Below are 14,093 nucleotides of genomic sequence, written 5' to 3' on the forward strand. Positions count from 1 at the left end.
GAAAGAGAGAGAGAGGGTTTGGATTTTTGGTGGGTGAGGGAGAGATGTTAGTAGATGGATAAATAAATAGAATAAGATGAGAGAGGGAGAGGATTTTCGAAAACAATTTTTGAAAAAGAGTTAGTGATTTTTGAAAATAGTTTTTGAAAAAGGTTAGTAATTTTCGAAAATTTTTTAAAATCAAAGATTAAAATAATTAAATAAAAAAGAAATTTTGAAAAAGGGGGGAGATATTTTCGAAAATTAGAGAGAGAGAGTTAGTTAGGTGGTTTTGAAAAAGATAAGAAACAAACAAAAGGTTAGTTAGTTGGTTGAAACAAATTTTGAAAAGATATGAAGTTAGGAGGTTAGAAAAGATATTTTGAAATCAAATTTTTGAAAAAGATAAGATAAGAAGATATTTTTGAAAAGATATGATAGAAATTAGTTTTTTGAAAAAAATTTGATTTTTAAAAATCACAATTAATGACTTGATTCACAGGAAATCACAAGATATGATTCTAGAACTCAAAGTTTGAATCTTTCTTAACAAGTAAGTAACAAACTTGAAATTTTTGAATCAAAACATTAATTGTTATTGTTATTTTTGAAAATTTTATATAAAAATAAGAAAAAGATTTTTTGAAAAATATTTTTGGAATTTTCGAAAATAACTAAGAAATTTGAAAAAGATTTTATTTTTGAAAAAGATTTTGAAAAAGATAAGAATTTCAAATTGAAAATTTGATTTGACTCATAAGAAACAACTTGATTTTAAAAATTTTTGAAAAAGTCAATCCAAATTTTCGAATTTGATGAGAGAAAAAAAAGGGAATGATATTTTTTTGATTTTTTTTTGAATTTTTATGATGAGAGAGAAAAACAAGAAAAATGATGCAATGCATGAGAGTTATGGATCAAAACAATGAATGCATGCAAGAATGCTATGAATGTCAAGATGAACACCAAGAACACTATGAATGTCAAGATGAACATCAAGAACACATTTTTGAAAAATTTTTAATGCAAAGAAAACATGCAAGACACCAAACTTAAAATTCTTTAATGCTTAGACACTAAGAATTCAAGAATGCATAAGAAAAACAAGAAAAGACACAAAACATGAAATCATCAAGATCAAACAAGAAGACTTACCAAGAACAACTTGAAGATCATGATGAACACTATGAATGCATGAATTTTCGAAAAATGCAAGATGCATATGCAAGTGACACCAAACTTATGATATGACTCAAGACTCAAACAAGAAACACAAAACATATTTTTGATTTTTATGATTTTCTAATTTTTTGTATTTTTTTTTCGAAAATTATTATGAAAAAGAAAAATAAGGATTCCAAAATTTTTAATATGAATTCCAGGAATCTTGCATTCTTAGTCTAAAGCTTCAGTCTAGGAATTAGACATGGCTCACTAGCCAGCCAAGCTTTCAATGAAAGCTCCGGTCCAAAACACTAGACATGGCCAATGGCCAGCCAAGCTTCAGCAAACATAGATACCTCTCATGTATACAACAGCTGATATTTCATCCAACTTCATATACTTATAAGTGGAAGCCTCAGTCCAAGAGAATTTAGACATGGCTTTACAGCCAGCCAGGCTTCATGAAACACTAGAATTCATTCTTAAAAATTCTGAAGAAAAATATATTTTTGAAAATACATTTTTTTTTCGAAAACAAAGGAGAAATTTTTGAAAGATTTTTAAAAAAAATTTTTTTGAAAAGAAAACAAAAAGAAAATTACCTAATCTGAGCAACAGGATGAACCGTCAGTTGTCCAAACTCGAACAATCCCCGGCAACGGCGCCAAAAACTTGGTGCGCGGAAATTGTGACTACACTTTGATTATGTAAAATTCATCGCTCTTTCTTTCCCTGGTAATGGCGCCAAAAATATTATGTCAATACCATGGTTCACAACTTCGCACAACTAACCAGCAAGTGCACTGGGTCATCCAAGTAATACCTTACGTGAGTAAGGGTCGAATCCCACGGAGATTGTTGGTATGAAGCAAGCTATGGTCACCTTGCAAATCTCAGTCAGGTAGGGTTAAATGTGATTGGATTAGATAATTAAAAGATAAATAATAAAGGATAGAAATACTTATGTAATTCATTGGTGAGAATTTCAGATAAGCGAATAGAGATGCTTTCGTTCCTCTGAACCTCTGCTTTCCTGCTGTCTTCATCCAATCAGTCTTACTCCTTTCCATGGCTGGCTTTATGTGATACATCACCATTGTCAATGGCTACTTTCGGTCTTCTCTCGGGAAAATGATCCAAATGCCCTATCACGGCACGGCTAATCGTCTGGAGGCATCACCCTTGTCAATGGTTTCATCTTATCCTCTCAGTGAAAATGGTCAACGCACCCTGTCACGGCACGGCTATTCATCTGTCGGTTCTCGATCATGCTGGAATAGGATTTACTATCCTTTTGCGTTCTGTCACTACGCCCAGCAATCGCGAGTTTGAAGCTCGTCACAGTCATTCAATCATTGAATCCTACTCGGAATACCACAGACAAGGTTTAGACTTTTCGGATTCTCTTGAATGCCGCCATCATTCTAGCTTACACCACGAAGATTCTGATTAAGAGATCTAAGAGATACTCATTCAGTCGAAGGTAGAACGGGAGTGGTTGTCAGGCACGCGTTCATAGGGAATGATGATGATTGTCACGTTCATCACATTCAGGATGAAGAGCGAATGAATATCTTGGAAGCGAAATAAGATGAATTGAATAGAAAACAGTAGTACTTTGCATTAATCTTTGAGGAACAGCAGAGCTCCACACCTTAATCTATGGAGTGTAGAAACTCTACCGTTAAAAATACATAAGTGAAAGGTCCAGGCATGGCCGAGATGGCCAGCCCCTCTGATCTAAGAACCAGGCATCCAAAGATGTCAATACAATAGTAAAAGGTCCTATTTATAATAAACTAGCTACTAGGGTTTACAGAAGTAAGTAATTGATGCATAAATCCACTTCCGGGGCCCACTTGGTGTGTGCTTGGGCTGAGCTTGAGTGTTGCACGTGTAGAGGTCCTTCTTGGAGTTGAACGCCAGTTTTTGTGCCAGTTTGGGCGTTCAACTCTGGTTTTGGATCCTTTTCTGGCGCTGGACGCCAGATTTGGGCAGAGAACTGGCGTTGAACGCCAGTTTGCGTCGTCTAAACGTGGCCAAAGTATGGACTATTATATATTGTTGGAAAGCCCTGGATGTCTACTTTCTAACGCAATTGGAAGCGCGCCATTTCAAGTTCTGTAGCTCCAGAAAATCCACTTTGAGTGAAGGGAGGTCAGAATCCAACAGCATCAGCAGTCCTTCTTCAACCTCTGAATCTGATTTTTGCTCAAGTCCCTCAATTTCAGCCAGAAAATACCTAAAATCACAGAAAAACACACAAACTCATAGTAAAGTCCAGAAATGTGAATTTAACATAAAAACTAATGAAAACATCCTTAAAAGTAACTAGATCCTACTAAAAACATACTAAAAACAATGCCAAAAAGCGTATAAATTATCCGCTCATCAGTGAGTGTCACTAACGTTGGCCATTCCTTGTTTCCCCACGTTAGAGTCCATGTTAACTGAGTTAACGTGGCTCTTAACGTGGCCATTGTGAGCTTGGTCCAACGTTAGTGACAAAGGTGAGTGTCACTAATGTTGGCTTCATCTTCTTCTTCCACGTTAGAGTTCACGTTAACTGAGTTAACGTGACTCTTAACGTGGAAAATTGCCACTTTGGAGCGTTAGTGGTACTTACTTTTACCACTAACGTTGGAGTTCTACTTCTCTTCCACGTTAGCTTCCACGTTAACATAGTTAACGTGGCAACTAACGTGGGCTATGACGGCTCACCAAGGCGTTAATGGCGATCACTTTTCTCATTAACGTTGCAAGCTAGCCTCCATTCCACGTTAGTGGTCACGTTATCTAGACTAACGTGGCTACTAACGTGGTTCTTCCTTGCTTCCTTTGTCCTGAAATCAAGCAATAAAGTGCATCAAAGCTCTAATCCAAGTTATGAGAGATGCATCATTCAATTTTGTCATTTAATTCATGCATAATTCTCATGAAATCATGTAAAATTTATAATGTTTGCTTGAATCAAGATGTAAGTGATTATTTACCCAAAACTTGCTTATTTCCTAAGAAAGTGCATGAAACTATCCTAAAACCATCAAGAAAAGGTCAGTGAAACTGGCCAAAATGCCCTGGCATCACACCCTCAACAACTCGGACCTTGTAGTAATAGTTCTTGAAATCACGAAAGGACTCATCATACATAAAGAATACTTTCTTTCCTTGAGTAGCTCGGAAAGAAATCCAAGAGGCTTTCATCTTAGCTACCTGATGAGTGGATATTTTATACGCTTTTTGGGGTTAATTTCATATAGTTTTTAGTATGTTTTAGTTAGTTTTTAGTTTATTTTCATTAGTTTCTAGGCAAAATTCATATCTCTGGACTTTACTATGAGTTTGTATGTTTTTCTGTAATTTTAGGTAATTTCTGGCTGAAATTGAGGGAGCTGAGCAAAAATCTGATTCAGGCTGAAAAAGGATTGCTGATGCTGTTGGATCTTGACCTCTCTGCACTCGGAATGGAATTTCTGGAGCTACAGAAGTCCAATTGACGCGCTTCCAATTGTGTTGGAAAGAAGACATCCAGGTCTTTCCAGCAATATATAATAGTTCATACTTTGCTCAAGGATAGACGACGTAAAGTAGCATTCAACGCCAGTTCCATGTTGCAGTCTGGCGTCCAGCGCCAGAAACACGTTACAAGTTGGAGTTCAACGCCAGAAACAGGTTACGGCCTGGCGTTGAACGCCCAAAACAGCCCAGGCACGTGAGAAGCTTTAGTCTCAACCCCAGCACACACCAAGTGGGCCCCAGAAGTAGATTTATGCACTATCTATCATAGTTTACTCATTTTTTGTAAACCTAGGTTACTAGTTTAGTATTTAAACAACTTTTAGAGATTTATTTTGGATCTCATGACATTTTTAGATCTGAATTTTGTACTCTTTGACAGCATGAGTTTCTAAACTCCATTGTTGGGGGTGAGGAGCTCTGCTGTGTCTCGATGAATTAATGCAAGTGTTTCTGTTTTCTATTCAAACATGCGTGTTCCTATCTAAGATATCCATTCGCACTTCAACATGAATGTGATGAACGTGACAATCATCATTATTCCCCCACAAACGCGTGCCTGACAATCACTCCCGTTCACCATAGAATGAATGAATATCTCTTGGATCTCTTAATCAGAATCTTCGTGGTATAAGCTAGATTGATGGCAGCATTCAAGAGAATCCGGAAAGTCTAAACCTTGTCTGTGGTATTCTGAGTAGGATTCAGGGATTGAATGACTATGACGAGCTTCAAACTCGCGAGTGTTGGGCGTAGTGACAGACACAAAAGGATAGTAAATCTTATTCCGGTACGATTGAGAACCTGCAGATGATCAGCCGTGCGGTGACAGCGCACCTGGACCCTTTTCACTGGAAGGATGGATGGTAGCCATTGACAACGGTGATCCACCAACACACAGCTTGCCATAGGAGAACTTGCGTGCGTGAATAAGAAAACAGAGGAAAGCAAAATTTCAGAAGACAAAGCATCTCCAAAACTCCAACATATTCTCCATCATTGCACAATAAGTATTTATATTTATGCCCTCTCATTTTTTACAATTGAACTTGAAAAACACTGTTGTTGGCATCCTGACTAAGAATAATAAGATAACCATAGCTTGCTTCAAACCAACAATCTCCGTGGGATTCGACCCTTAGTCACGTAAGGTATTACTTGGACGACCCAGTGCACTTGCTGGTTAGTTGTGCGAAGTTGTAAGAGAGTAATATGAACATTGACATTACAATTTCGTGCACCAAGTTTTTGGCGCCGTTGCCGGGGATTGTTTGAGTTTGAACAACTGACGGTGAATCCTGTTGCTTAGATTGGGAAAATTTTGTCTTTTGGGTCAGAGTCTTTTATATTCTTTTCAAAAAAAATTATAATATTTTTTCTTAGTTATTAAAAATAGTTTTTCAAAACAAGTGTTACATTTACTACCCAATTGGCTAGAGTGTTGGTTTGCGTTCTTGGTAATTGGGTACCTTCTTTTTAAAATTCTTTTTCAAAAAATAATTTTTACATTAAATCTTGTGCCAAACTTTAAGTTTGGTGTTTTCTTGTTAATTTTTCTTTGGTTTTCGAAAATCTTATTTTGGTTTTCTAAAAATTTTAAGTTTGGTGTTCTTTCTTCATGTTCTTGTGTTCTTGTGAGTCTTCAAAGTGTTCTTAAGTTTTCCTTGTGTCTTGATCTTAAAATTTTTAAGTTTGGTGTTCCTTGGTGTTTTCCCTCCAAAATTTTCGAAAACAAGGAGCATTAGATCTAAAAGTTTTTAAATCGTGTGCTATCTTATTGTTTTTCTCTCTCCTCTTTAAATTCAAAAATATTTTTTCTCTCTATTTTAAAGCAAATTTTTGAAATTTACCTTTAAAATTCAGATTTTTATTTCAAAATTTAAAACCTTTTTCAAAAAAAAAATTCATATCTTTTTCAAAACTTCCTAACTACTTTCTCTCTCATCATTTTTTCGAAAATCTTCACCCATTTTTATTTATTTTATTTTAATTTATTTTTTTTTTGAAATAAATAAATAATTAAATAAATAAAAATATTTCTTCTCTATTTTACATCATCTCCCTTTCTCCATCATGGATCTAAGCGGAAATGAACAGTCCAGAAGGACTCTGGGGTCATATGCTAACCCCTCTACTGCTTCATATGGGAGTAGTATCTGCATACCCTCCATTGGAGTCAGTAGCTTTGAGTTGAATCCTCAGCTCATTATCATGGTGCAGCAAAGCTGCCAGTATTCCGGTCTTCCACAGGAAGAACCTACAGAGTTTCTGGCACAGTTTTTACAAATTGCTGACACAGTACATGATAAGGAAGTAGATTAGGATGTCTACAGATTATTACTGTTCCCATTTGCTGTAAAAGACCAAGTTAAGAGGTGGTTAAATAACCAACCTAAGGCTAGCATAAAGACATGGAAACAGCTGACAGAAAAATTCCTGAATCAATACTCTCCTCCAAAACGGATGACACAGCTAAGGCTGGACATCCAAGGCTTTAAACAAGGAGATAATGAATCTCTTTATGATGCCTGGGAGAGATACAGAGAGATGCTAAGAAAATGCCCCTCTGAAATGTTTTCAGAGTGGGTTCAGTTAGACATCTTCTATTATGGGCTTACAGAAAGAGCTTATGACAACCCATCTAAAAAGGCTTCTTCAACCACTTCTATAGGAAATAAAACTACAGCAACCAAGGTTGAGGAATATAAAGCCAAGATACCTTATCCTTAAAAACTCCACCAAGAGGAGCAGGATAAGCAATTTGCTCGCTTTGCAGATTATCTCAGGACTCTTGAGATAAAGATTCCGTTTGCAGAAGCACTTGAGCAAATACCTTCTTACGCCAAGTTCATGAAAGAGATCTTGAGTCATAAGAAGGATTGGAGAGAAACTGAAAGAGTTCTCCTCACTGAAGAATGCAGTGCAGTCATTCTGAAAAGCTTTCCTGAAAAGCTTAAAGATCCCGGAAGCTTTCTGATACCATGCACATTAGAGGGAAATTGCACCAGGACAGCTTTATGCGATCTTGGGGCAAGCATCAACCTAATACCTGCATCCACCATCAGAACGCTTGGTTTAACTGAAGAAGTTAAGCCAACCCGGATATGTCTCTAACTTGCTGATGGCTCCATTAAATACCCATCAGGCGTGATTGAGGACATTATTGTCAGGGTTGGGCCATTCGCCTTTCCCACTGACTTTGTTGTGCTGGAAATGGAGGAGCACAAGAGTGCTACTCTCATTCTAGGAAGACCTTTCCTAGCAACTGGACGAACTCGCATTGATGTTCAAAAGGGGGAAGTCACCCTGAGAGTCAATGAGGATGAGTTTAAATTGAATGCTGTCAATGCCATGCAGCATCCAGACACACCAAAAGACTGCATGAAAGTTGATCTTATTGACTCTCTGGTGGAGGAAATCAACATGGATGAGAGTCTCGAATCAGAGCTGGAAGACATCTTTAAAGATGTTCTGCCTGATCTAGAGGATTTAGAGGAATTGAAAAAGCCTCTGAAATTTCCTCGGGGAGAGGAAAAACCTCCTAAACCCGAGCTCAAACCATTACCACCATCCCTGAAATATGCATTTCTGGGAGAAGGTGATACTTTTCCAGTGATCATAAGCTCTGCTTTAAATCCACAGGAAGAGGAAGCACTAATCCAAGTGCTAAGGACACACAAGGCAGCTCTTGGGTGGTCCATAAGTGACCTTAGGGGCATAAGCCCAGCTAGATGCATGCACAAAATCCTATTGGAGGATGATGCTAAGCCAGTGGTTCAACCACAGAGGTGGCTAAATCCAGCCATGAAGGAACTGGTGCAGAAAGAGGTCACTAAATTACTGGAGGCTGGGATTATTTATCCTATTTCTGATAGCCTCTGGGTGAGTCCTGTTCAAGTTGTCCCTAAAAAGGGAGGCATGACAGTGATTCATAATGAAAAAAATGAACTGGTTCCTACAAGAACAGTTACAGGGTGGCGCATGTGTATTGATTACAGAAGGCTCAATACAGCCACCAGAAAGGATCATTTTCCTTTACCATTCATAGACCAGATGCTAGAAAGACTAGCAGGTCATAATTATTACTGCTTTTTGGATGGCTATTCAGGCTACAACCAAATTGCAGTAGATCCCCAGGATCAAGAGAAAACAGCATTCACATGTTCATCTGGAGTATTTGCTTACAGAAGGATGCCTTTTGGGCTGTGTAATGTGCCTGCAACCTTTCAGAGATGCATGCTCTCTATTTTCTCTGATATGGTGGAAAAATTTCTGGAATTCTTCATGGATGACTTCTCAGTATATGGAGACTCATTCAGCTCCTGTCTTGATCACCTGACACTGGTTTTGAAAAGATGCCAAGAGACCAACCTGGTTTTAAACTGGGAAAAATGTCACTTTATGGTGACTGAAAGGATTGTCCTTGGGCATAAAATTTCAAACAAGGGAATAGAGGTGGATCAAGCTAAAATAGAGGTAATTGAAAAATTACCACCACCTGCCAATGTTAAGGCAATCAGAAGCTTTCTGGGGCATGTAGGATTCTATAGGAGGTTTATAAAGGATTTTTCAAAAATAGCAAAACCTCTAAGCAACCTGCTAGCTGCTGACACGCCATTTGTGTTTGACACAGAATGCCTACAGGCGTTTGAAACTCTGAAAGCTAAGCTGGTCACAGCACCAGTTATCTCTGCACCAGACTGGACATTGCCATTCGAATTAATGTGTGATGCCAGTGATCACGCCATTGGTGTAGTACTGGGGCAGAGGCATGACAAGCTTCTGCATGTCATTTATTACGCTAGCCGTGTTCTGAATGATGCCCAGAAAAATTACACAACCACAGAAAAAGAATTGCTTGCAGTGGTTTATGCCATTGACAAGTTTAGATCATACTTAGTAGGATCAAAGGTGATTGTGTACACAGATCATGCTGCTCTTAAATATCTACTCACAAACCAGGATTCAAAACCCAGACTCATAAGATGGGTGTTACTTCTGCAAGAGTTTGATATAGAAATAAGAGACAGAAAAAGGACAGAAAACCAAGTGGCTGACCATTTGTCCCGGATAGAACCAGTGGAAGGGGCGTCCTCCCCCTCTATTGAGATCTCTGAAACCTTTTCGGATGAGTATTTGTTCGCCATTCAGGAATTACCATGGTTTGCAGACAGTGCAAACTACAAAGCTGCAAGGTTCATTCCCAAGGAGTACAGCAGGCAACAAAAGAAAAAATTAATTACTGATGCAAAGTACTGCTTGTGGGATGAACCCTATCTCTTTACGAGATGTACAGACGGAATAATCTGTAGGTGTGTGCCTAGAGAAGAAACGCAGAGGATCCTATGGCATTGCCATGGATCACAATATGGAGGCCATTTCGGAGGTGAGCGAACAGCCACCAAGGTCCTCCAATGTGGTTTCTACTGGCCTACAATCTATAGAGATTCCCGAGAGTTTGTACGTAACTGTGACAGTTGCCAGAGAGCTGGTAATTTGCCTCATAGTTATGCCATGCCTCAACAAGGAATCTTGGAGATTGAGTTGTTTGATGTATGGGGAATTCATTTCATGGGGCCTTTCCCACCATCATACTCAAACACTTATATTCAGGTGGCAGTTGACTATGTATCAAAATGGGTAGAGGCCATTGCCACACCCACCAATGATACTAAAACAGTACTAAAGTTCCTCCAGAAACATATATTCAGCAGATTTGGTGTCCCTAGGGTACTAATCAGTGATGGGGGCACTCACTTCTGCAACAAACAGCTTTACTCTGCCATGGTCCGGTATGGGATTCACCATAAGGTGGCAACTCCATATCATCCGCAGACAAATGGACAAGCTGAAATTTCTAACAGAGAACTAAAAAGAATCCTGGAACGGACTGTGAGTACCCGTAGAAAGGATTGGGCACGAGGCTTGGATGATGCTCTGTGGGCTTACAGAACAACATTCAAGACTCCTATAGGGACCTCTCCATACCAACTTATGCATGGTAAAGCATGCCACCTGCCCGTGGAAATGGAACATAAAGCCTATTGGGCAACCAGATTCCTAAACTTTGATGCCAAATTAGCTGGAGAAAAAAGATTGCTCCAGCTGAATGAGTTAGAGGAATTCAGATTCACTGCTTTCGAAAATGCCAAGCTTTACAAAGAGAAATAAAAAAGGTGGCATGACAGAAAGCTGTCATCTAGAATCTTTGAACCAGGACAAAAGGTTCTGTTGTTTAACTCTAGGCTCAGGCTATTTCCCGGGAAACTGAAGTCCCGGTGGAGAGGACCATATGTGATTACAAGTGTATCGCCATATGGTTATGTGGAGCTTCAAGATATTGATTCTGATAAGAAGTTCATTGTTAATGGACAGAGAATCAAGCACTATCTTGAAGGCAATGTTGAGCAAGAGTGCTCAAGGCTGAGGCTAGATTAAAAACTCAGCAAGGTCCAGCTAAAGACAATAAAGAAGCGCTTGCTGGGAGGCAACCCAGCCATGGGGCATCACTTCCTCTAAGCATTTTGCCCTATTCTTGATTTTATTTGTTTATATAAAGTTCATTGATACTAAGGTAAAGAGTCAATTGTATAAGTTTACAGGATTACAGAAGGATTCTGCACACAAAACAGAGAAAAAGAGCTCACTGGCAAGAAAACGCCAGTAAAAGTCTGTTTTGAGCGTTCAACGCCCAAAAGAAGCATCCACTGGGCGTTGAACACCAGTAAGGATAGCCATCTGGGCGTTAAACGCCAGAAAGAAGCATCTTCTGGGCGTTGAACGCCAGAAAGAAGCTCCTTCTGGGCGTTTAACGCCAGATTTACAGCATCCTGGGCGTTCAGAAAAACGCCCAGTGACAAAGGAGTTCCTGGCGTTCAACGCCAGAAAGAAGCAACAGTTGGGCGTTGAACGCCCAGGAGAAGCAGCAGTTGGGCGTTGAACGCCCAAAACATGCAGCGTTTGGGCGTTCAAACGCCAGGATGGTGGGGAGGAGGTAAATTCGTTTTTTCTTCATATTTTTCATTTTATTCTTAATTTTCATGTTTCAATTCATGATTTCTTGCATAAACATGTTACAAATCCTGATTTCTAAAATCCCTAATTTCTAAAAACCCTACTTTAAAAAAATATCAAATGTATCTTAATCCATAAGCACAAATCCTTTTTTTTCAATCCAATTCAACTCTTTTTCAAATTTTCAAAACAAATATATCTCTTTTCATTCAAAAATCTTTTCAACTAATCAATATCTTTTTCAAATCCCCATATTATCTTTTACAAAAATCCAAATTTATCTTTTTCAAATATCTTTCATATCTTTTCAATTTTAAATTATATCTTTTCTTATCATACTTATATCTTTTTAAATTATATCTTCTATCTTATCTTTCTCTCTATTTTCGAAAACCCACCCCTTCCCTTTTAAAAACACATTCGACCTCCTTCCTCTCATCCACCATTCAACACTAGCTCTCCTTCTATCCCTCTCCTTTCTTTTCTTTTGCTTGAGGACAAGCAATCCTCTAAGTTTGGTGTGTTTATCCGTGATCACTAAACCATACCCACTAAGATCATGGATCCTAAAGGAAAACAACCCACTCCAAGAGGCAAGAAAGAGAGTGTTCCAAAACCACTTTGGAATCAAGGGAGGTTCTTAACCAAAGAACATTCAGACCATTACTACAAAATAATGGGTCTAAGATCTGTGATCCCGGAAGTCAAGTTCGATCTGAAAGAAGATGAATATCCGGAGATCCAAGAGCAGATTCGAAACAGGAACTGGGAAGTCCTAGCTAATTCTGAAATGAAAGTGGGAAGGAATATGGTTCAAGAATTCTACGCTAATCTGTGGCAAACAGACAGGCAGAGAATATCTGGAGCTGCCCTCTATTACTATAGGACTGTGGTCAGAGGAAAGATTGTTCACATCCACCCTGACAAAATCAGGGAGATCTTTAAGCTACCTCAGCTGAAAGATGACCCAGACTCCTTCAATAGGAGAATAATGAGAACAAACAAGGGCCTGGATAAGATTCTAGAGGATATATGCATCCCTGGAGCCAGGTGGACCACCAACACAAAGGGTTCCCCAAATCAACTCAAGAGAGAAGATCTCAAACCAGTCGCCAGAGGATGGCTGGACTTCATTGGGCGTTCTATATTGCCCACCAGCAACCGTTCTGAAGTCAATATTAGAAGAGCAGTGATGATCCATTGCATTATGTTGGGAAAAGAAGTAGAAGTTCATCAACTGATCCCATCTGAATTCTACATACTTGCTAACAAGAACTCCAAGGATGCCAGGTTGGCTTATCCAAGCCTAATCTCTATGCTCTGCAAAGATGCTGGAGTAAAGATGGGAATAACAGAGTATATCTCAGTAGAGCAACCAATCACTAAAATCAAAATGGAAAAACAACAAATGCAGGATGACCCCATCAAGAGGAGGGCGCAAGAATTCCTACCAGAACTCCCTCAATTTGAATACTGGGAGCATCTTGAGGCATCTGTCACTAAGTTGCAAGAAACCATGGACCAATTGAAGGAAGAACAACAAAATCAAAACAGCATGCTTTGCAAACTACTCAGAGAACAAGAGGTGCAAGGGCGTGAATTAAGAGAACTAAAGCGTCAGAAACTATCTCTTGAAGGGCCAAGCACCCCACAGACTAAAGAGGCATCCGCTTCCCAAATTCAAGGTTGTTGAGTTCTGATCTTAACCTTAACCCTGTGATAACTTTTTTTCTATTATTTGAGTTTCACCTTAGGAGTCATATAATGGTAATTAGTATTTATATTTTGATTTTATCCCCAATTAAGCTATAATTTATTTTTCTCATCATCATTAAACATAAATAAAATAGAAGATTTTCTTTAGAACAAGGAGGCAATAATTTTCGAGTTTTAAATAAAACAAATTCTAATTGTTTACATGTGGTGGCAATGCTTTCTGCCTTCTGAATGAATGCTTGAACAGTGCATATGTCTTTGGAATTTGATGTTCTTGAATGTTAAATATGTTGGCTCTTGAAAGAATGATAAACATGAGACATGTTATTGGTAATCTGAAAAATCATAAAAATGATTCTTGAAGCAAGAAAAAGCAGTGAATACAAAGCTTGCAAAAAAAAAAAAAAGCAAGCAGAAAAAGCCAATAACCCTTAAAATCAAAAGGCAAAGGTAATAAAAAGGATCCAAGGCTTTGAGCATCAGTGGATAGGAGGGCCTAAGGAAATCAAATCCTGGTCTAAGCGGCTAAACCAAGCTGTCCCTAACCATGTGCTTGTGGCGTGAAGGTGTCAAGTGAAAACTTGAGACTGAGCGGTTAAAGTCAAGGTCCAAAGCAAAGAGAAGAGTGTGCTTAAGAACCCTGGACACCTCTAATTGGGGGCTTTAGCAAAGCTGAGTCACAATCTGAAAAGGTTCACCCTATT

Source organism: Arachis hypogaea, chromosome 16 (assembly GCF_003086295.3).
Source record: "Arachis hypogaea cultivar Tifrunner chromosome 16, arahy.Tifrunner.gnm2.J5K5, whole genome shotgun sequence".
In the NCBI taxonomy this organism is placed as follows: domain Eukaryota; kingdom Viridiplantae; phylum Streptophyta; class Magnoliopsida; order Fabales; family Fabaceae; genus Arachis; species Arachis hypogaea.